The following is a 24,166-nucleotide window of genomic DNA, read 5'->3' as shown; positions in this document are numbered from 1 at the left end:
TGTGGCTCTTGGCGAGGCTCGTGTGCTTCATGTTCCATCCAGCTCACAGTTTGCTGACTTGTTCACCAAAGGACTCCCTTCTCAGGTGTTCCATGAGTTCCGCGCCAGCCTGAATGTCCTTCCCCATGGAGTTCTGGCTGAGGGGGGGGGGTGTTAAACGTGTGCATGTATATGTGTGTAACGTTGTGTTGTAAACTGAGTCGTCTCCTACATTGTAGGATCCGCTCATGGCCTGCGTGCCTTGTATCTAGGAGCGTTAGCTCTCTCCCTGCAAGGATATATTCTGTAACTTGTAACTCAGTTGTGCAGTGAATACAATTCAATTATCCAACTCTGAGCTCCACAACTCCACAGAGTCGGAGCGGATGGGATGGATTCCGAACACGGCCTAAGCATAACTTTCAATAAATTATGACCATATATAGTAGAAATAGACCTTTGGCAGCATACATGCATAAACTTTTGCGAGCCTACAAATCGAGAGAGGCACCAAACATAGTGGTGGATGGATTCAATCTCTTTGACCATTCGAAGAGCTACTCCATCACTAGAATACATTGAAAAGATAATTCCTGCTTATGTGTTATATTATCCTTCGGGGCACGAACAGAAAAGCAGCAATAAGGCACACAGAAACACTTTACAATTAATATGGATCAGTTTCCACCATGGGAAGAATGACGTACGCCATGGCAAAGCAACACATACATGTGAGCGATAGGCGAACAGAACATCAACATCAGAGATTTTTACTAGTATTCAAAGATAAACGTCCGTTAAATGCAAAAGAATCTTGTCCTGTTGAGCTCTCAGAGGAGAAGGCTCATTGGCACCAAATAGTGCATATGTAAGGCAAATCATTACTAAAACAGATGTTCGTTTACACAGAGAGAAAATGCAAGAAGAAAAAACATGCACCACTAATCACCCATGAGGAAAGCGAAGCAAGCTCTTGAGTAGCATATTACCAAATAACGCACAAAAGGGCAAATATGTACAAAGAACTAATTTCAGTGTGAAGGCAGATCTTTCATGTTGGAAATATGCCCTAGAGGCAATAATAAAATGGTTATTATTATATTTCAGTGTGAAGGCAGATCTTTCATGTTGGAAATATGCCCTAGAGGCAATAATAAAATGGTTATTATTATATTTCTTTGTTCATGATAATTGTCTATTGTCCATGCTATAATTGTGCTATCTGGAAATCGTAATACATGTGTGAATACATAGACCACAACACGTCCCTAGTGAGCCTCTAGTTGACTAGCTCGTTGATCAAAGGATAGTCATGGTTTCCTGACTATGGACATTAGATGTCATTGATAACGGGATCACATCATTAGGAGAATGATGTGATGGACAAGACCCAATCCTAAGCTTAGCTCAAAGATCGTGTAGTTCGTTTGCTGTAACTTTTCTGAATGTCAAGTATCATTTCCTTAGACCATGAGATTGTGCAACTCCCGGATACCGTAGGAGTGCCTTGGGTGTGCCAAACGTCACAACGTAACTGGGTGACTATAAAGGTACATTACAGGTATCTCCGAAAGTGTCTGTTGGGTTGGCACGAATCGAGACTGGGATTTGTCACTCCGTATGACGGAGAGGTATCTCTGGGCCCACTCAGTAATGCATCATCATAATGAGCTCAATGTGATCAAGTGGTTGATCACGGGATCATGCATTACGGTACGAGTAAAGTGACTTGCCGGTAACGAGATTGAACAAGGTATTGGGATACCGACGATCGAGTCTCGGACAAGTAACGTACCGATTGACAAAGGGAATTGTATACGGATTGATTGAATCCTCGACATCGTGGTTCATCCGATGAGATCATCGTGGAGCATGTGGGAGCCAACATGGGTATCCAGATCCTGCTGTTGGTTATTGACCGGAGAGTCGTCTCGGTCATGTCTGCATGTCTCCCGAACCCGTAGGGTCTACACACTTAAGGTTCGATGACGCTAGGGTTGTTAGGAAGACTTGTATGTGATTACCGAATGTTTTTCGGAGTCCCGGATGAGATCTTGGACGTCACGAGGAGTTCCGGAATGGTCCGGAGGTAAAGATTTATATATGGGAAGTTGTCATATGGTCGCCGGAAAGTTTCGGGGGCATATCGGTACTGTACCGGGGCCACCGGAGGGGTTCCGGGGGTCCACCGGGAGGGTCCACCTCTTTCGGAGGGCCTTATGGGCTGTATGAAGAAGGGAACCAGCCCAAGTGGGCTGGGGCGCCACACCCCCCCTAGGGCCCATGCGCCTAGAGTTGGTGGAAACCCTAAGGGGGGGTGCCCCCTTGCTTGGGGGGCAAGCCCCCCTCCCCTTGGCCGCCGCCCCCCCTCTAGATCTCATCTAGAGGGGGCCGACCCCCTTCCCCTTTCCCCTATAAATAGAGGGGTGAGGGGAGGGCTGCAGACAACATCTAAGGCGCAACCCCTCCCCTCCCCAACACCTCTCCTCCTCCATAAGAGCTTGGCGAAGCCCTGCCGGAGTACTGCAGCTTCATCACCACCACACCGTCGTGCTGCTGTTGGAGCCCTCTTCCTCAACCTCTCCCTCCTCCTTACTGGATCAAGGCGCGGGAGACGTTCTCGCTCCGTACGTGTGTTGAACGCGGAGGTGTCGTCCGTTTGGCACTAGGATCTTCGGTGATTTGGATCACGTCGAGTACGACTCCATCAACCCCGTTCTCTTGAACGCTTCTGCTCGTGATCTACAAGGGTATGTAGATGCACTCCTCTCTCCCTCATTGCTAGATGACTCCATAGATTGATCTTGGTGATGCGTAGAAAATTTTAAAATTCTGCTACGTTCCCCAACATTTCACTGACAAAGAACAAGAGAACCAAGTAATGTAGTTGGATCGATCAACAAACCTATGTAATTTGAGGATGCGCCTCGGGAAAGGTGGCGTTTCATGGCAATCTACCAAAACAATGACAAAGCTGGGCAAATATTGGAGGCACACGAGCCTAGATAACTGCTACTCCCTTCGTTCCAGAAAATACTTGGCGTAGTTTGTTTTAGTTCAAATTTGAACTAAAACTACGATAAGCATTTTGGAACGGAGGGAGTACCTTCTTCATGTAAAAACCATACAAGTACCTCATTGGAATACAATAACCCCTACCTTTTTCATGTAAAATGGTAACAGCATAAGAGTTTCAGCATAATTCTTAATTCAACTCAAAGCAATTTTAACATGCTCCCTCTTACCCCCTCTTTTTCATATGGGAGGTAAGAAGGACCAATGTTAACATTCAATTAAGAGGCTTGGATCTATTTTATACTCTTACCTCTCATGTGAAAAGGGGAGGTAAGAGGGAGCATGTTAAAAAACCCTCTTCAATTAATTGGTTCAAGCCCTAGATACCCAAATCTAGAGGCCTTGTATGAAATTGGAGAAATTCCAAAGGAATTCAGAGGATTGTACCTACCAGGTTCTAACTCCTAGATTCGGAACAGGACCAGATGTCCACAGATCAAACCAACTTCAATGGCTGGATAACATAACTGATTTGCTGCTCAACGGATCAGAACGGCCATTCTAGATAATCAGGATTCAGGTATAAGAGCAGCAAAAAGAGTAATAAGGTAAAGACAAAGCTAACATCCCAAGGAACACCTACTGGTACATATTTATCACAAGTTTTGTGATGTAACATCATGGCATTAACTTGCTAGAGAAATGACATGAACTGCAGCTGCCGACTATGATAACAATCAGGTCTAAGTACCTGGCAGCGCCCAGAAGTCTTCTACAAGAGGAATAGTACTACTAAGTATTAACCTTACAACAGTGGTTCACGATAGTAGGTCTTGTCAAAAGGGTCGGATGGCAAAACCGCAGAAGCTTGTCGGACCCCATAAACCGGACGCTCCCCTTCCCTGAGTACGCTCTTGAAAACTTGAAACTTACAAGCTCCGCTGGCCCATTTTGCACAAGTCAGATGCTTCAGTATAGCACGCGCATCAACTCCCGAAGACAACAACCAATCGGACACCACAATAACCATATTCTCCAGCCACCGAGCATTCTCAGCGATGAACTTGAGGAAAGCAGTTTCATTTGTCGACCCTCGGAAGTCACGGAAAATTATCTTCTTCAAGTGCTGCCGGATACACGTAATGGGACCACCCTCGAGCCAAAACTTGAGACCGACCTTGCCAGTAGACTCCCCGCGAGCCTTTTCGGACTGCAACAAAATTGGATCATAAACATTTAGTCTAGCTAAGCCACACTGTGTACATAGATAGTGGCAATGTAAACTGATCTTTGGATACCTTGATATGGAGCGTCTCGACGTTGGGAAAACATCAGAGGAAGCTATGCACCTTCTTTAGGTCATTGCGGACTTGGAATGTGAGTTCCAAGGCCAAGTTCTGGACACTCGGGACAAGGGTGCTGGTGCTCATCTTAGTCCCAGCCTGCAATGCAAATGTGGAAGATGAAGATCATATTTTGGCTGGCATACGTTGTTATTGACAAGACAACTGTATACATATATATGAACTAACTACTGGCTGAAGGTATCCAAATGCAAATGTACAATGTAATGACCTTGATAGGGTGTTGCCAATCTCCAAGGCATGGTCTCCTAGCTCAAGGTACCCAATAGCACACAGGTTGGGTGCATGGCCAATCTTGACCCAACTCCACTGCAAGAGCCTCTCCAGGCGAGGGGCGTCCACCACCAAGATGTCCTCCAAGATGTAATAGCAGAGCTGAACGCACCGCACGCTGTGGCTGGCGAGGCGGAGGCGCACTCCGACCTGAGCCGTGGCCGTGGCCGCGCCCACGCCCCGCCCCGCCGTGGCCGTGGCCACGCCCGCGCCTGGGCTCGTCCCCGCCCCCGCCGTCGTGGCCGTGGCTGCGCATGTGAGGAGGCCGGTGACGGACGCACGTGAGGAGGACGACGGCGGGCGCACACGAGGAGGCCAACGGCGGCTGCGGGCGCACGGGGCACTTTTCACGTGCGTGAGAAGTTCAGCGCACTGGAGCTCACACGCTAAATATACGGCTTGCGATTCAGTTTCGTCCGGCGCGCTGAACACTTTTTACAGCATGCTCTATTATGCAGCGTCCGCTGGAGTGTTGTGTTCAACTCCGCACACACTAAACTTGTGAATTTTTTAGCACGGCGCTAATATTTGGCGTCTGTTGGAGATGCTCTTAGGGTTGGGGCATGTTCTTCTTGGGTTGGGCCAAATGTTGGAAGCGGCCTGGTGAAAGGATCGAGAAGAGGTGTCTAGAGGGGGGTGAATAGACTCTTAGCAAGAAAAGTTGCAGTTTTTAATTTCTTTAAGTTGAAGTGAAGTTTTGGCACAGGTTTAAACATTCACAATACATATCAATCAAGCATGACAAGAGTATATGAGCAGCGGAAAGTAAATCATGCAAGTTGCAAGAATGTAAAGGGATGGAATTGGAGTGTGCAAACGCAATTGGAAACACGGAGATTTTTGGCGTGGTTCCGATAGGTGATGCTATCGTACATCCACATTGATGGAGACTTCAACCCACGAAGGGTAACGGTTGCGCGAGTCCACGGAGGGCACCACCCATGAAGGGTCCACGAAGAAGCAACCTTGTTTATGCCACCATGGCCATCGCCCGTAGGATTTGCCTCACTAGGGTAGATCTTCACGAAGTAGGCGATCTCCTTGCCCGTACAAACTCATTGGTTCAACTCCACAATCTTGACGGAGGCTCCCAAGTGACACCTAACCAATCTAGGAGATACCACTCTCCAAAAGATAATAGATGGTGTGTTGATGATGAACTCCTTGCTCTTGTGTTTCAAGTGATAGTCTTCTCAACACTCAACTCTCTCTCATAAAATTTGATTTGGTAGAAAAATGATTTGAGTGAAAAGCAACTTGAGGAATGCTAGAGATCAAGATTTATGTGGTTGGATTGGAATATCTTGACCTCAACACAAGTGTAGGTGGTTCTCTCTCAGAAAAACTATGTTGTAAGTGTAGGCATATTCTAATGGCTCTCTTTGCGAATGAAGAGTGGGTGGAGGGATATATATAGCCTCCACACAAAATCTAATCGTTACACATAAATCACCAAACTCGGTGGGACTGAATCATATAACTCGGTCAGATCGATTTAGTTCAAAATGTGAACGTTAGGATTTTTGGTGGGACCGACATGATCAACTTGGTGGGATCGATGTGCTAGGGTTAGGGCAAAGCCTTATCTCGGTTGGACCGATTTGGGTAATAAGCAAAACCGAGAGTTGGCCAAGCAAACTCGGTGGGACCGATTTCATATTTCGATGAGACCGAAATTAATGCAATAGGCAACAGAGAGTTTGCAAGCCCATCTCGGTGAGACCAAGATCCCAACGGAGAGACCGAATTGATTAGGGTTTTTGACAATGGCTATGTCAAGAGAACTCGGTGGTGCCGGATAGAAAGTTTTGGTGGGGCCGAGTTTGACTTTTGGTTTTGGACATATGTGGATATGAGAAAATAGTTGAGGGCTTTGGAGCATATCACTAAGCACTTTGAGTAAGCAAGCCATTAAGCAACACTGAAAGGATCGATATGGTTGACTAGAGGGGGGGGGTGAATAGGCAACTACCAATTTTTAGCTTTTCTTTACCAAATTAAACTTTGCATCAAAGTAGGTTGTCTAGATGTGCAACTAGGTGAACAAACTATATGATGCAACAACAACAAGCACACAAGCAAGCAAGGGAACAAACACTAAAGAGTTTGCACAAGTAAAGGTAAGAGATAACCAAGAGTCGATCCGGTGAAGACGAGGATGTGTTACCGAAGTTCCTTCCTTTTGAGGGGAAGTACGTCTCCGTTGGAGCGGTGTGGAGGCACAATGCTCCCCAAGAAGCCACTAGGGCCACCGTATTCTCCTCACGCCCTCACACAATGCGAGATGCCATGATTCCACTATTGGTGCCCTTGAAGGTGGCGACCGAACCTTTACAAGCAAGGTTGGGGCAAACTCCACAACTTAATCGGAGGCTCCCAACAAGACCACGAAGCTTCACCACAATGGAATATGGCTCCGAGGTGACCTCAACCGTCTAGGGTGCTCACACACCCAAGAGTAATAAGATCCGCTAAGGATGAGTGGGGGAATCAAAAATCTCACGGTGGAAGTGTAGATCGGGACCTTCTCAACCATTCCCGAGCAAATCAACAAGTTTGGTTGGCTAGGGAGTGAGATCGGGCAAAAATGGAGCTTGGAGCAATAATGGGGCTTTAATGGTGGAAGAGGTAGGTCAAAGGGGGGAAGAAGACACCCTTTTATAGTGGGGGGAACAATCCACCCGTTACCCCCCACTCAGCCCCGCAGAGAGCGGTACTACCGCGGGGGCAGGGCGGTACTACCGCTCCTAAGTGGTACTACCGCTCCCCCTCAGCGGTACTGCCGCGCTAGAAGAGAAGGGGCTGGGGCTGGGACCCAGAGCGGTACTACCGCGGAGGCAGGGCGGTACTACCGCTCACAAGCAGCACTACCGCCACTACTACCGCAGATAGTACCGTAAAACCCAACACAAGAAAATGCGCACTCGAGTCGAGGCGGTAGGAACACGGAGCCACAACGGTACTGCGGCTGAGGCCAACCAGCGGTACTACCGCTCCGAGGAGCGGTACTACCGCTTACCGAGCTTCAGCCGTACTACCGCTATACTGCAGCTAGTGCCGTAAAACCCGACACGAGAAAATGCGCACTCGAGTCGAGGCGGTAGGAGCACGGAGCCGCAGCGGTACTGCAGCTGAGGCCATAAAGCAGTACTAACGCTCCGAGGAGCGGTACTGCCGCTTAGTGAGCCTCAGCGGTACTACCGCTGTGGCCCGCAGTACTACCACTAGGTCCAGGAAAAGATACAAAGGGGAGAAAAGAGAAGCTCCAGAGAGACGGAAAGAAACGGTGGGTGTGAGAAGAACGTGTACGTGTTGATTCCACCCAAACCATACCGAAGCAGATCCCCTCTTGATAGTACGGTGACTACTATGAAACTTAGTCCACCAACAAAGTCACGAAGGAAGCTACACCGTCTTGAGTAGAGCGCCGAGGGGAAATAATCGTTTCGTGCCGAAGGATGAATATCTGAAAGAACTCAAAGCACCCGATTAGTCCGCAAATGCATTGTCATCAATCACCAAAACACCATAGGGATAAATATGCCCTTACAATCTCCCCCTTTTTGGTGGATTGATGACAGCACGGGATTTGCACAGAAAAGAGTAATGACATAGAATGCAAGAGAACCCACACCTCTAAAAAATAGACAGGCTCCCCCTAGATGTTGTGCACACTAGATAAGTGCTTTGGACTGCACGGCACACATACTAGGATCACGGCTCCCCCTATATTTTAGAGACCAACAACCTAAGCAAGATGTATGAGAACAACATATATGATAGGAAGAGCATGCAAGCTATAAGATACCGAGTGCATAACACATAGATAAGATAACAAAGGTAGCACATGTCTTACACCATATGTCTGGAACTTAGGTCTCACAAGCACAAAACCAAACAAAACCAACAACGAGAAAGCAAACGAACGACACAAAGACACACTCGCAAACACAAATCCCTAAACTCTCTCCCCCTTTGGCATTGAGACACCAAAAGGGTAGAGAGGGACACTACGACTCCAGGTGATGGGCGAGGAAGGTCCTGAACATCACATCTCTGCATCTTCATCGTGGGTTGAAAAGTGCTCGGCATCGGAGTCGGTCCAGTGACAGTTCTGATGAATCCAGTCCTCCTCTTCAGTGATCTGTCCCTCAGACCCACTGACAACCGTGGCTCCCAACTGACGCATGATCTCCTTGTGGCGCGTCCTGGCATTCTTCTCCGCCACATGAGTCATGTACTGACCATGGGACTCCATGCAGAAGAGCTTCTTCATCTTACGCTTGAGCTTCTGGGCCCAAGATGGTTCTGCACTGGAGTGGCTAACGTCCTCATCGGGGGCATCAGGAGCAGCCTCACCCTCAGTTCCCATGGCAGCAGCAGCAGCAGACAGGCCCCCCGTGGCAGCAGTAGCAGAAGGACCACCTGTGTGAGGCGCTGACCAGTTGTCCTTCTTCCTAAGGCGCTTGATCTCATGTGACACCAACTCTCCAGTTTCTAGCAGCACTCTGGGATAGGTCTGTGCCCAGGCCCTCTCAATGAGCCTCATGATGAAGGGACCATAGATAGGACATTTGCGCTCAGACACGGCAGATACAAGTTCAGACCACATGACATGAGAGATATCCAGGCTCTCTCCAGTGTTTGCTTCCTTCTCATGCTGACAGAAAAGGAGCATGTCCACGAGGTAGGAGTGAACCTAATCCAGATTCCCAATGCGAGGGAAGAGAGTCTCACGGAATATGCGATGAAGAATGTCCAGATACAGACACAACTCGTAGGTCTTCTTCTCAGTGACAGGGTGAACCTTCACAGTGCAGTAGGGCCAAAGGGCTTGCTTGTGGGTGGAAGTAACATGGCGGTGAGGACGGAAACCGACAGGAGTCTCAAGCCCGTTATCCACCACATCAAGTAACTCCATGAACGCCCCCCACTTGACAGAAAGCCGCTTGCCATTGGTCATCCAAGTCAGAGTCCTGTCGCTATCTGTTCCAAGATGGACGGTGGCATAGAATTGAGCCAACAAATCCGCATCGAAATCCTTGTTGAACTGCATGATCCTAAGAATGTTCAGCTGAGTGCACATCTGAAAGGCTTCTCCAAAGTACTCTGGATCCTTCTCCATAGCATCGGTGTCAATGGAGCGAACATCAACATAGAGATTCTTCTTGGCCTTGATCACATCAAAGTAGATGGCAAACTGAAAACGGTTCCAGAACGGACGGTTGGCCAAAGTGGGTTCTTGGTCCACAGTATAGGGGTTGCGGCGACGCTTCTCCCAAAACTCCTTGCTGGTCATCTCAATCACAGCCTTCCCTTTTGGCTTGTTGGCGGCTCGCTTCGATTGCTGAGGAGGTGGAGGAATAGTTGCAGAAGCACTTGCTGGAGGCGGTTGGGTGCTCGAGGAACCACCGGCAGGCTCTGAGGTCCGATAGCGCTTGGAGGTGGCACGCCCGGGGTTGATACGGCGACCTTGCTGCTCGGAAATGTCATCACCTGGAGCCAAACACAAAAGGAGGCAAAACAACCAGAAGAAACGAGCATAAGCCAACAAACACAACAGAAGATCAAGGGAAGGTAGGAGAATGATGGAAATTGGCATGCAGCGGTAGTACCGTGACCAGCCCGCGGTAGTACCGCCCTAAGCGGTAGTACCGCCCCAAAGGGAGCGGTAGTACCGCCCTATGCCAAGCGGTAGTACCGCTCCAAAGGGAGCGGTAGTACGGCTTGAGGCGAATACACAGTAGTTTCAAAGCGCGAGGCGGTGAAACAGTGGTTTCCTACTACCGTGGACAGATCCGGCACTACCGGCCTACCAAATTCAAAAATATTCCCACCAAACATCAATCTAGGTGATCTAGTTGCCTTCTCCAACCAACTCAAGCCTAGATTTAGCCAAAAATCTAGAGATGCAACCACCATTGCCCCTAAGCACAAGATCTAAAAGCAAGAACAAAAGAGAGAAGGAACGTGGGCAATACCGGCATCCATGGCAAGAGGACGAGGTGGGGATTGACTCCACCGAAGGAAATGGAGAGGAACGCCCCGGAGGAGGAGATCCACCGGAGCCCTTCCGCGGCGGAACGGTGCTGGAGAGAGGGAGAGGCACGAGGGGGCGAGCGAATGGGTATGGGGGAGAAGAAACCTTCCCCTGCCCCGATAAAAACCCCTGGCCCCGCCCCGCAGCGGTAGTACCGCGCTGGGGAGCGGTAGTACCGCTCATAAGCGGTAGTTCCGCACTGGTGTGGCGGTAGTACCGCTTAGCACGGTAGTACCTTCCATCACCAGCAGTAGTACCGCTTATCAGCGGTAGTACCGCTCGCCAGCAGCGGCAGTACCGCCCAGCACACCGCGGCAGCTAGACTATATGGCTTAGCTAAAAAAAAAACAGAAAACCCGCGACGAAAAGCAAAAGAACACACCAGCAAGAGGCCAAGAGAGGGCGGTGGCCGAAGCCACCTATGTTTGAGTCAAGAGAAATGGCGCCGCGAAGATTTTAACCTTGGGCCCATGATCAAAACTCGTCTTTTGAGCACACGTGCCATCAACGATGGCTAAAGTGAAAGACTTGATCAATTTATGCATAATGGGGGGGAGGGAGAGTTCGTTGAGAGAACAACACTCCCCCTATGTCCATGCCTACACATAAACTAGACAACAAATTGAGCGTGGTAGGGTGTGCACGGGTTCAAGCAACATTGCTCGAATCAATGATATTTAGCTCATGCCTTAACTCGCGAAATCTTGCTTCATCCAAGGGCTTCGTGAAAATATCTTCAAGGTTGTCATGAGTGTTGACATAGTTGAGCTCGATCTCTCCTCGCCTAATGTGATCCCGGATGAAGTGATACCGAATCTAAATATGCTTCGTCTTGAAGTGTTGCACCGGGTTGAGAGAAATCTTGATGGCACTTTCATTGTCACACCAAAGAGGCACTTTGTCACAAGTGACACCGTAATCCTTTAAAGTTTGCCTCATCCATAAGAGTTGTGCACAACAACTACCGACCGCAACATATTCCGCTTCGGTGGACGAGAGAGACACACAACTTTGCTTTTTGGAAGATCAACTTACCAACAAGCAACCAAGGAATTGGCATCCTCCGGAAGTGGACTTCCTATCCACTTTGTCTCCCACCCAATCGGAATCCGAGTACCCTACAAGCTTGAAGTTTGATCCTCTTGGGTACCATAAGCCAAAGTTTGGGTATGAGCCAAATATCGAAAGATTCGTTTGACGGCCACATAGTGACTTTCCTTAGGTGCGGCTTGAAACCGTGCACAAATTCCCACACTCAACATGATGTCCGGTCTAGATGCACAAAGGTAAAGCAAGGATCCAATCATGGAACAGTATACCTTTTGATCCACCACTTTACCATTGGGATCTAAATCAAGTTGACACTTGGTGGGCATTGGGGTGGAAGCCGGCTTGACGTCACTTAGCTTGAATCTCTTGAGCATGTCTTGAGTGTATTTGGATTGATTGATGAAGGTTCCTTCTCTTCTTTTCTTTACTTCAAACCCTAGAAAGAACTTCAACTCCCCCATGGAGGACATCTCGAACTTTGAGGTCATGAGAGCGGCAAATTCCTCATTGAAAGCTTTGTTAGGAGAACCAAAGATAATATCATCAACATATAATTGGCACACAAACAACTCCCCTTTGACCTTCTTAGTAAAAAGAGTGGGGTCGATTATCCCAACTTCAAACCCACGGTCTTGTAACAACTCGGTAAGGTGGTCATACCACGCACGTGGGGCTTGTTTAAGGCCATAGAGTGCCTTATCGAGTTGATACACATGATCGGGAAAGTAGGGATCCTCGAACCCGGGGGGTTTCTTGACGTACACCAATTCATTAATGGGACCATTAAGAAAAGCACTCTTCACATCCATTTGATGTAGCTTAAAGTTATGATGAGAAGCATATGCAATCAACATGCGAATGGATTCAAGACGAGCAACGGGAGCAAAGGTTTCACCGTAGTCGATACCCTCGACTTGGGAGTAGCCTTGTGCTACCAAACGAGCCTTGTTGTGAATGATAATTCCATGGGCATCTTGCTTGTTCTTGAATATCCACTTGGTTCCAATGACATTGTGGTTCCCCGTTGGCCTTGGCACCAATCTCCACACTTTGTTGCGCTCGAAGTTGTTGAGTTCTTCATGCATGGCATTGAGCCAATCCGGATCTTCGAGCGCCTCATAGACCTTGTGAGGTTCCACACAAGAGACAAACGCGTGATGCTCACAATAATTTGCTAATTGTCTACGAGTGCTTACCCCCTTTCTTAAGCTTCCAAGCACGTTCGTCATGAGATGATCCTTGGTGGAGAGCTTGGAAGCAACTTTGGCGGCACGACGCTCTAATTCCTCCTCGTTGGTGAGTTGAGGAGCGGTTACTTGATCATCTTGAGCGTCGTCATGAACTTGTTCTTGGTCTTGAACTTGCTCGGGTGAGAAACTTGACCTTGGGCATCACTTGGTGTGTCAACACCGTCTTGAGTATGATCTTGCCCTAGGTCTTGTTCATGAGGTTGAGGGCCTTCACTTTGTTCTTCGGAAGCGTGTGGGCCTTGGGTTGGTGATGGCTCCACTTGAGTGGAGCATTGTCCTTCTCCTTCGGCCACAAGGGGTTCCTCAATGGGTAGGATGAAACCAACACCCATTCTTCTTATGGCTTGAGGAGGAATTTCATCACCTACATCACAAGTGCCACTTTGCTCCACTTGGGAGCCGTTATTCTCATCAAACTCCACGTTACACGTCTCCTCAATGAGTCCCGTGGATTTATTGAGGACACGGTAAGCATGAGAGTTTGTAGCATAACCAACAAATATGCCCTCATAAGCTCTAGCCTCAAATTTAGACAACCGAACACCTTTCTTGAGAATGAAACACTTACACCCGAATACCCAAAAGTACTTGAGGTTGGGCTTGTTACCGGTGAGTATCTCATAAGGAGTCTTGTTCAAGCCCTTGCGGAGGTAGAGCCGATTTGATGCATGACACGCGGTGTTGATGGCTTCGGCCCAAAGTTGTACGGAGACTTGAACTCCGCCATCATGGTCCTTGCCGCATCCATCAACGTCCGGTTCTTCCTCTCCGCAACACCGTTTTGTTGAGGGGTGTATGGTGCGGAATATTGATGCTTGATTCCCTCATCACTAAGAAATTCATCCAAGGTGTAGTTCTTGAACTCGGTGCCGTTGTCACTTCTAATTGTCAAGATCTTTGCATTGTGTTGCCGTTGTGCTTCATTGGCAAAGTCAATGACGGTTTGTTGGGTCTCGCTCTTCCTCTTGAAGAAATACACCCACGTGTACCTTGAGTAGTCATCCACAATCACCAAGCAATACTTTCTACCTCCAAGACTATCGAAGGATGGAGGCCCAAAGAGATCCATGTGAAGGAGCTCCAAAGGCCTCTTTGAATAAATGATAGTCGTGGGAGGGTGAGCCTTCTCATGTAGCTTTCCTTCGATACAGGCACTGCAAGCACGATCTTTAGCAAAACTAACATTCGTTAGTCCACGGACATGGTCCCCCTTAAGGAGACTTTGCAAAGATCTCATATTGACATGGGCTAAACGGCGATGCCAAAGCCATCCCACATCAACTTTAGCCATTAGGCATGTCGCGGTCTTAGTGGGTCGCTCCGAATAGTTAATCACATATAGACCGTTCTCGACATGCCCAACAAAGGCTACTTTAAGAGTCTTGCTCCACAAGAGGGCCACGGTATCGATATCAAAGAAAGTGGCAAAGCCCATGATTGCAAGTTGACGAACGGAAAGTAAATTGTATGCAAGAGACTCAACAAGCATGACCTTCTCGATCGTGAGATCATGAGAGATGACCACCTTGCCAAGTCCCAATACCTTAGAAGATGAGGCGTCACCCCACTCGACATTGGTGGGCATAGATGGAACCTTGTGCACGTCCACCACCAAGTCCTTGCTTCCGGTCATATGATTTGTAGCTCCGCTATCGAGCAACCATGATCCACCACCGGAAGCAAACACCTACAAGAGATCAATGCTTGGTTTTAGGTACCCATTTTGTAATGGGTCCTTTGATGTTAGTAACAAGGGTCTTAGGAACCCAAATAGACCATTCAATGTGCTCATGAAGAGAACCAAAAAATTTGGCATAAACATGCCCATCACTAGCACGGCACAACACATAAGAAGGATTAAAGTCGCCGGCTTTGTTGGGTGAGGTGACATTGCCCTTCTTGACTTCGTTCTTCTTCTTCTCCTCGGGGACACTTTCTCCCGCCCTCACAAAGGTTTGCATGAGTGGAGGAGGACGTTTGGTCTGGTCATTCTTCTTCTTGTTTTTGGAGTTGGGGACGTACCCAACCCCTTCCTTCGCCACACCTCCCTTTTGGTTGATCAAGAGATCATTGAGGTTCTTCTTGCCTTGTATGCAAGTCGCAAGGCCTCTCTCAAGTTGCTACTTCAACTTAGCATTTTCCTCAACAAGATGTATATGCTCACAATACGGGTTAGTAGCATTTGCATTATCAATTAAAACCATATGAGGAAAAGTTGCTTTCTCCTTAGTTAGCTTCACTTGGAGTTGATCATGAGACTCCTTGAGACTAGCGTGAATACCCTTCAAGGCCTTGTGGGCCTTGTCAAGTATATCAAACTCCTCTTTGAGTCTAGCAAGATCAACTCCGAGTTTGGCCTTCTCGGAATTTAGCACACGAGAAACAACGAGGCCATGATCATAATATTTCTCTAACTTAGCATGATCAACGTTGTATGACTCCTCAAGAGCCAAACGAAGACCACGCTCTTCCTCAAGAGCATTTGAAAGATCCGAAATCTCATCGGCATAGTCACGACTATGCCCTTCCATCTTTGAGATGGTGTCTTCGTGAGCCTCGATCATGTCATTTGCCTCACCAAGTTGTTCCAAGAGAGCAACAAAGTGCTTCTTGGATTTTCCCTTGAGTTTGCCCATAAAGGCCTCAAACTCGTTAGCCTCCACATTAGCTCCCTCAACTTCATTAATGCTCTCCGATGGGGAAGGATGATTAATGATGGTAGTTTTGATGTTGGAGGTTACCTTGTTGGTGGCTTTCGCCATGAGGCACTTGGCGTTGATGCTCTCGTTAGGTGAGTCGAAGAGAGACACTCGTGACGTTGTGGCAATGGCGACGGAGGCCATGGCAACCGACTCATCATCTTCATCATCGTCATCATCCTCATTGTACTCTTCTTGCACAACCAAGGCCTTGGGAGGAGTCTTCTTGGTGAAGTTGTTCTTGTTGTGGAACGACTTGGCCTTGTCCTTTCGGATGAGTTTGCCACCATTGTCTTCCCTCTTCTCATACGGGCATTCCGCAACGAAATGACTCACGTTGACACAATTGTAACAAGTCCTTACACATTGCTTGCCCCTCGTGCCACTCGAGGTGTTTTTGCTAAAGTTGTTCCTCGAGTTTTTCTTGCTCCAAAATTGCCTTGAAGCAAGTGCCATGTGTTCATGATATGCATACTTTGTATCTTCGGGGTTGCTCTCCTCCTCTTCCTCTTCTTCTTCTTCTTCCACGATGAGCTTGTCCTTCAAAGCAAGGTTAGGCTTCTTTCCCCGTTGAGAACGGAGCACCGCATTGTCGGCGGTCTTGTCCAAAATGTTCATGGCCACAAACTCATCCAACACCTCGCTTGAGGTCAAAGTGTGGAAGTCCGGTCTTTGGCGGATGACGGAGGACATGGCCTTGTGGTAGGGCATCATTGTCTTGAGGAATTTGCGCTTGATCCAATTGTCATCCGTGTCCTTGCTCCTCTGATCTCGTAGTGAGACCGCGAGTTTGGTGACTCTCCGATAAAGCTCACGAGGTTCTTCATCTTCCTTCATTGCAAACTCATCGGCCTCATCTTGTACCACTTCATAGTTGGAGCATTGAATGCTTGCGCTTCCCCAGTAGAGAGACACGACACAATGCCATGCATCTTTGGCCAAGGCGAAGGGACGAAGATGAGGTAGGTCTTCGGGTGGAATTGCATCTTGAATGATGAAGAGAGCATTCTCATTGAATTGATTGTCCGCGGCTTCTCGAGGAGTGAAGTTGCTTGGATCATGTGGGTAGAAACCTTCTTCAATGATTCTCCAAAGGTTAGTGTTCACATGATTTAAATGACGTTTAAAGCGGTAAACCCAAGAATCAAAATCCTCATTTTTCACAATCTTAGGAGGAGGGCCGGCATGATTCAAATGAGTAGAAGGAACCGGTCCACCATACACAAGTGGTGGTTCCACATGGGCAAAGATGCCGGTGTCATTCTTGCCACTAGAAGAAGGAGCCTTTTCACTACTAGCTTCCCCCTTGTCGGGGATAGCATCCGACACCTTGTTGGTGGGATCCCCCACTTTCAACGGTGCGGTGGATAGTTTAAGCCCCTCAAGAAATTTAGTAAACATGTTTTCAACTTCGGTCGTCATGGAGGTTTTCAATGTCTCCAAGGCTACATTGAACTCCTCACGAGAGACCGAAGTTCCCCCATCGCCCGTAGACGAGATAGGATTCACACCGGAGTGTTCCTCCGCTCCATCTACGGTATCAACCATACTCTTTGGATGGTAAAGTCCTTAATAAAGAGACGAGGCTCTGATACCAATTGAAAGGATCGATATGGTTGACTAGAGGGGGGGTGAATAGGCAACTACCAATTTTTAGCTTTTCTTTACCAAATTAAACTTTGCATCAAAGTAGGTTGTCTAGATGTGCAACTAGGTGAACAAACTATATGATGCAACAACAACAAGCACACAAGCAAGCAAGGGAACAAACACTAAAGAGCTTGCACAAGTAAAGGTAAAAGATAACCAAGAGTCGATCCGGTGAAGACGACGATGTGTTACCGAAATTCCTTCCTTTTGAGAGGAAGTACGTCTTCGTTGGAGCGGTGTGGAGGCACAATGCTCCCAAGAAGCCACTAGGGCCACCGTATTCTCCTCACGCCCTCACACAATGCGAGATGCCATGATTCCACTATTGGTGCCCTTGAAGGTGGCGACCGAACCTTTACAAGCAAGGTTGGGGCAAACTCCACAACTTAATCGGAGGCTCCCAACAAGACCACGAAGCTTCACCACAATGGAATATGGCTCCGAGGTGACCTCAACCGTCTAGGGTGCTCACACACCCAAGAGTAACAAGATCCGCTAAGGATGAGTGGGGGAATCAAAAATCTCACGGTGGAAGTGTAGATCGGGACCTTCTCAACCACTCCCGAGCAAATCAACAAGTTTGGTTGGCTAGGGAGTGAGATCGGGCAAAAATGGAGCTTGGAGCAATAATGGGGCTTTAATGGTGGAAGAGGTAGGTCAAAGGGGGGAAGAAGACACCCTTTTATAGTGGGGGGAACAATCCACCCGTTACCCCCCACTCAGCCCCGCAGAGAGCGGTACTACCGCGGGGGCAGGGCGGTACTACCGCTCCTAAGCGGTACTACCGCTCCCCCTCAGCGGTACTGCCGCGCTAGAAGAGAAGGGGCTGGGGCTGGGACCCAGAGCGGTACTACCGCGGAGGCAGGGTGGTACTACCGCTCACAAGCAGCAATACCGCCACTACTACCGCAGCTAGTACCGTAAAACCCGACACGAGAAAATGCGCACTCGAGTCGAGGCGGTAAGAACACGGAGCCACAACGGTACTGAGGCTAAGGCCAACCAGCGGTACTACCGCTCCGAGGAGCAGTACTACCGCTTACTGAGCTTCAGCCGTACTACCGCTATACTGCAGCTAGTGCCGTAAAACCCGACACGAGAAAATGCGCACTCGAGTCGAGGTGGTAAGAGCACGGAGCCGCAGCGGTACTGCAGCTGAGGCCATAAAGCGGTACTACCGCTCCGAGGAGCGGTACTGCCGCTTAGTGAGCCTCAGCGGTACTACCGCTGTGGCCCGCGGTACTACCGCTGGGTCCAGGAAAAGACACAAAGGGGAGAAAAGAGAAGCTCCAGAGAAACGGAAAGAAACGGTGGGTGTGAGAAGAACGTGTACGTGTTGATTCCACCCAAACCATACCAAAGCAGATCCCCTCTTGATAGTACGGTGACTACTACGAAACTTAGTCCACCAACAAAGTCACGAAGGAAGCTACACCGTCTTGAGTAGAGCGCCGAGGGGAAATAATCGTTTCGTGCCGAAGGATGAATATCTGAAAGAACTCAAAGCACCCGATTAGTCCGCAAATGCATTGTCATCAATCACCAAAACACCGTAGGGATAAAAATGCCCTTACAAACACCTTATCCCTTCTTAATAGTATTGGCTTTCCTATGGAGTCAATGTGATCTTGGATCACTAAAATAAAAAATGTAGAGTTCTGAGCTTTGAGCTTGAGCCAATCATTTTTCTTCATCATCTTGAAGGGATCCCACATCCTCTAGTCCATGCCACTCCATTATTGGACTTACCTGAAATATGCTAGATGAAAGTATTAGTCCAAAAAAAGATATGTTGACATTAATTACCAAAATCACTTAGAAAGCACTTGTGCTTTCACCTGATCGCGGGCCGATCATGCAGTGCCCCTTGTATTTCAAATGCATTGACACATTCACAGGATCTCTCCCTTCAAAACTTCGAAGTGGCATGCGATTGCAAACCTGTGATTGAATTGAAGACATTAAGGAAGGCCAACGAGGTGCTCAGTAGTCAAAGAAATTTTGCTTCGTAGAACCAATTTTAAAAGTTGTAGTTTTATTTTTGAGAGTAGAGCATCAAATGTGTATCAATAAAATCTCTGTCATGTCTTTAAACCCTAGATAGTTCTAATAAGCAAATGATTGCATTGCGTGACTTGTAGGCATCCTCGGCTTTTTTTTCACAGTTTTTTTATGGGGGCATCCTTGGCTCTAAATATTTATTTAGTCCTCTAAATAAGAGTTTTTCACATTCTTCTGAATTTCTTTGGAACCTCCAATTTTGATGTAAGGCCTCTAGATTAGGGTACTGAGGATTTGCACGGATTGCACAAAGATTTCTGACCAAATCGTCACAGATGAAGAAGATGAGAGTGAGAGGAGGAAGCGATACACCTTTGTGGTGTCACTGATGTATTACTTGAGGCTAAATAGCCTGGGATTACATCAGGGCACACCAGTGTGCGGTTACAATAGGACGTGTAGTGCGCTGGGCATGGTCAATGTGTGGGGTTAGTGCATGAGTTGGACATGCATGCGTGAGAGAGGCGAGATCACAGTCAGCACCCTGCCACAGTCTGAGCATCGGGAGGACGGATGCACATGTTGGACCTGAACTCTTGAAACGTCGCGGTCAGGAGCCTCTTCATCATGACATGAGTGAATGTTGCGTGGTAGGGACATGGAGGACACGCAAGTGGAGCAACGCCACCTTCTCGCGGACAAAGTATATGTCAAGTTCAATATGCTTGATACCGCAGTGGTGCATCGAGTTGGCCGCCATGTAAACCGAGGAGATGTTGTTGCAATTGGTGACTATGGCGGCTCACAGTGGCACACGGAGCTCACCTAGGAGTTGGCGTAGCCAACAACATTAAGCGGCGGTGTTCACCACGGCGTCGTAATATGTATAAAAAGGATGAATCGAAAAAAATATAGAAAAACCCAGTAAAACCATATGTTGTATGGTTTGCTTTTTTGAGCTAACCGTACATAGTACTTATCTCGCGCAAGTTAAACTAGCGATCAGACATGTTGCTGGAATCCTCCACAAAAATAAAGAAAAAAGATATGCTCCTGGAATAAAACATGTATTAACAAAATGTCGTCGGGCCAGCAGATCTCCCTAGGCGACATGCGAGACCTAAGACGCACCCATCCTAGTTTTTCTATTCCCAAGGAAAAATCGTCAAGCCCAAGAACGACCCAGAGACTCTGTTTATTTGAACTTTTGCTTTTGATTTTGCAGCTTTTTCACTTGAAAAAAAAGCCACAAAAGCTTCTACATAGGGCCTTTTTCGACTTTTGGCTCATGAATCAACATTGTTATACGATTATATAAGCCAAAAACCAAAGCAAAAAAACACCTATTTAAGAAATTTTGTACTATCTCGATGTAAATTTTATTTCTAGTGTTCTTTGTACTATCTTGATAGTTGATGAATAGATTGAAAATTTTCTCACAAAAAAGAAAAAGAATTTTTATAGCTCGGTTCAAGGAAAAAGAGTTTTTGTAGCTTTTTTGTCAAAATGGAAAAGCCGCAAAAAGCACGAGAAAAACCCCAACAGGGCTCCCTCTAGGAAGCTACGATCCCACCCCTCAAAAAAGAAAAAGAAAAACTACGATCCCTGTCCCGGCTGAACCGCTGAACTGCAAGTCTAGATAGAGGCGTTCTTGATTCCACGTCTGAAACTTCCCTCGAACCCTAGCGGTAGCGGCGGCAAGCGCACGACGAGCAGTGATGGCGTAGGTCAGGCGGCCGAACGCAGGCCCTAGCTGGGACGCCCGACAGCTGGCGGCGCCGGCCGCGCACAACGCAGGATAAGGATGGAGCACCACCGGCTGACATGTATGTTTTCTCCTCAGTTCAAAGTATGGCATGTTTTCTCCTCCTTAGTTCAAAGTATGCTTTCGATTTTGCTTGTAAGGTTTTTTGCAACTAAGAATTGACTTCCCTAGCCTCCCGGGTCGCTTCACGCGACTCCGGAGGCGCCGTCGCGGCCACCTCGGAAGCCCTCCCACGGAGCGCCGTTCACCACACCGCCGCCGGAGGAGGCCGGCCGCCCGGCGGACGGCGGCGGCGGGGCATCTCGGGCCTCTTCTTTTCCTTCTGTTCTTTCCCTTGGCGGTCAACTTTTGATCTGGCCGCTGGCTTTATGATCTGTCCATGGCTTGCCTCCCGATCTGGCGGCTACCTTGTGATTCTGGCCTTTCGATCTAAATGAAGTCCATGGCCTGGAGTACGGGGCTGGTGCGTGGATGCATCCACACGACTGCTTAAGATGTGCACGTGCATGCAGATGCTCGGCGGCCGTCCAGGCGGCCGGTTACACATGGTCATGGCTGCCTGGAGTCTTGCTGTATAGTGGCATGGTCGGGTCTTCACTGCTAGGCGGAGTTCCTGGCTGAGTGCGCCGGCGGCTAATTGTCGCAGTGTGGCAGATCTGCTTTGATTGCGTCACCGGGAATTGGATCCGGTATGGCGGCGGCCTCGCTGCCGATTGCGGTCACCATCAAAAGATTTTGAGAGTTTCGTCTCCGTAGATCTGGTGGTTGACTTCGGCGGCGAGATGCAAACTATGGACGAAGTCTTGATGCAAAGGGATGGTTGTGCGGCGGTGGTGGTCACATCACATGTAGCTGCTGTGATTGTGGAAAAGTGGTGGTGACAACACATGAATGACTTTGATGGTGGTGCTACTTGAGCACCCGGTTTTAGAGCTCTGGGGTGAAAGCCTAGGTCTGACCCGAGTTGGGTATACCTGGCAATGGCGATGCTTTTACGTCGTTACCTTATTGAAGGCATTGTTCAGAATGCTCAGACTGATTCTTCAGGGTGAAAACCTAGATTGTAGCCTTGGGTGGCTGGATCCGGTGACGGTGGCACTTGAGTGTCGCTCCCTTCTTGAAGGTGTTGCTGTTGAAGAACCTCGTCGTCCGAGTGATGTCATGACATGGTCGGTGCAGATATGGTCATTGTTATAGTTTGTCGATTCAGGATCTGATCGCTTTGGAGTTTTTTTTCCTCGCCTACATGCATAGCTTTGGTCTTATATGACTTTGCTATTTGCAGGCGTGTTTTTGTGTGCGTGCGTTGGTGTTGACTGTGTGCATCCTAGCTATACAGAGGCCAGGTGTGTGCTCATCATGTTTGTATCTTCTTGATGCTCCATTTTGAGTTAATAAAATCCACCCTTTATCGAAAAAGAATTGATGAATTTAAGAGCAACTCCAATGGGGCGACCCAAACGGATGGCGCATTTGTCTGCTTTTTGTCTGTTTGGGTCGGCCGTCCGCCTAGTTTTGCATTTGGCTCGGCAATGCGCCCAACGCGCCGACCCGTTTCATGTCCGCATTCAACTTTTAAATAAAAAAGGCCCGCGGCCGATCATGCTAGCGGCCATGTCTCATGCCGGCACCATGCCAGCGCCGGCATATAATGCCGGCTTCAGAAAACACCACAGTTCATGCTGGCGCACTCGCCAGCCGGCCGGCACACATGCCAGCACACAAAAAATGGTGAGACTTGAGTTCGACCACGCCATCGCCGCTCCCGTGGTCATGCCGGCACACCTGCCGGCATACATAAAAGATGACCCCTCGACGCCATAGATCACTCGTCGTCGAACTTGAGCATGTCGGCCTGCATCTTCTCGAACCACGGCCTCTTTCTTGGCAACAAGGCGTTGAGATCCACCTTCATGATCTCCACCCCGGTCATCATGCTTGCAAGAGCCACTTCTTTCGCCTTTCTCTTGCGTTGGCGGCCTCGATCTCTAGCATCTTGGCTTGCTTCTCCACCTCGAGCTCGAACATCTTGGCTTGCTTCTCGGCGTCAAGATCAAGCCTCCTCCTTTGGATCTCCATGAAAGCATCCATTTTGCTCCGCCTTGAAACGCCGGTGCTCCTCCTCTCTTGAGTCCTTCTTATTCATCATGCCGTCCACGCTTGCGATCAAGGCGTTGGTGGCCGCATCTCGCTTGTCCTTCTTCTTGGAGTTGGTCTTCCCCCGCGGCCGTGCCGGCTCGCCCTCCCCAACATCCTCCACGGCGCCCTTCCCCCCACGTGCCTTGAGCGCGGCATATTGTGCCTTGAACTTCTCTTCGTCCTTGATGACCCGATAGCAATGGGAGAGGTTGAAGCACTTGCCATTGTGTTGAACCTTGAATGCGTCCAAAGCTTGAAATGCCTACAAAATGTTTTCATGCAAGCATACGAGCAAGTGATATTGATGGCACAAAAGAGGGCGGCTTGCTAGCTTACCATGTCTTGCACGCCGATGCCGCTCACGGGGCGGGCCTTGACGCTCTCAAGGGTGGCACAAAACTTGTTGTACTCTTGTTGGATCACCCTCCACCGCTTGGAAATGGAGACCCACCCGCGCGTGCTCACAAATTGGTAAGGTGGAAACTTCTTGCGCTCATGAAACTCGCAGTGCACACGAGCCGAAAAGGTCGAATACTTTTGCTCGGCGCCTGTCTTTGGGTCTTGTTCAATGTCTCGCCAACACTCGCAAAGAAGTTTGTCCTCGGCAGCTGTGTACGCCTTCGTGCGCTTGCTCTTGCGCTTCGGCTTAGGACCGGCGGTTTGGTTGGCGAGCTCGTCCTCGAACAAAGGCTCCACTTCGATGTCGCACTCGTCCTCTTCCTCTAGCCCATAGTCCTCCGGAAACTCGTGGTCGAGGGGGAAGCCGTCCAGGTCGATGCCGATCTGATCACGCATGAAGGCCGCCTAACCGGATCATAGCCAGCGGCCGGCGTGAACGCCTCACGGCCGTCCTGGCTTTGCGTCTCCTCGGGATCGTAGCCAACGCCCGGCGCACCACCCTCGAAGATGAGGTGTTGCATGTAGTCCTCGTCGACGGCGGA

General features: G+C 48.7%; 1 pseudogene; it reads right to left on the bottom strand.

The window, feature by feature from the left end:
• Nucleotides 1-3,799: 3,799 nt before the first annotated feature.
• LOC147973438 (uncharacterized) lies at nucleotides 3,800-9,003 on the bottom strand (annotated as a pseudogene).
• Between the last annotated feature and the right edge of the window lie 15,163 nt (nucleotides 9,004-24,166).

The sequence above is a fragment of the Triticum urartu genome, chromosome 5A (assembly GCF_056163025.1).
Source record: "Triticum urartu cultivar PI428250 chromosome 5A, HENAU_Tu73, whole genome shotgun sequence".
Classification (NCBI taxonomy): Eukaryota; Viridiplantae; Streptophyta; class Magnoliopsida; order Poales; family Poaceae; genus Triticum; species Triticum urartu.
Note: the sequence above shows the minus strand (reverse complement) of the source record. Positions and strands in the feature narration are given on the sequence as shown.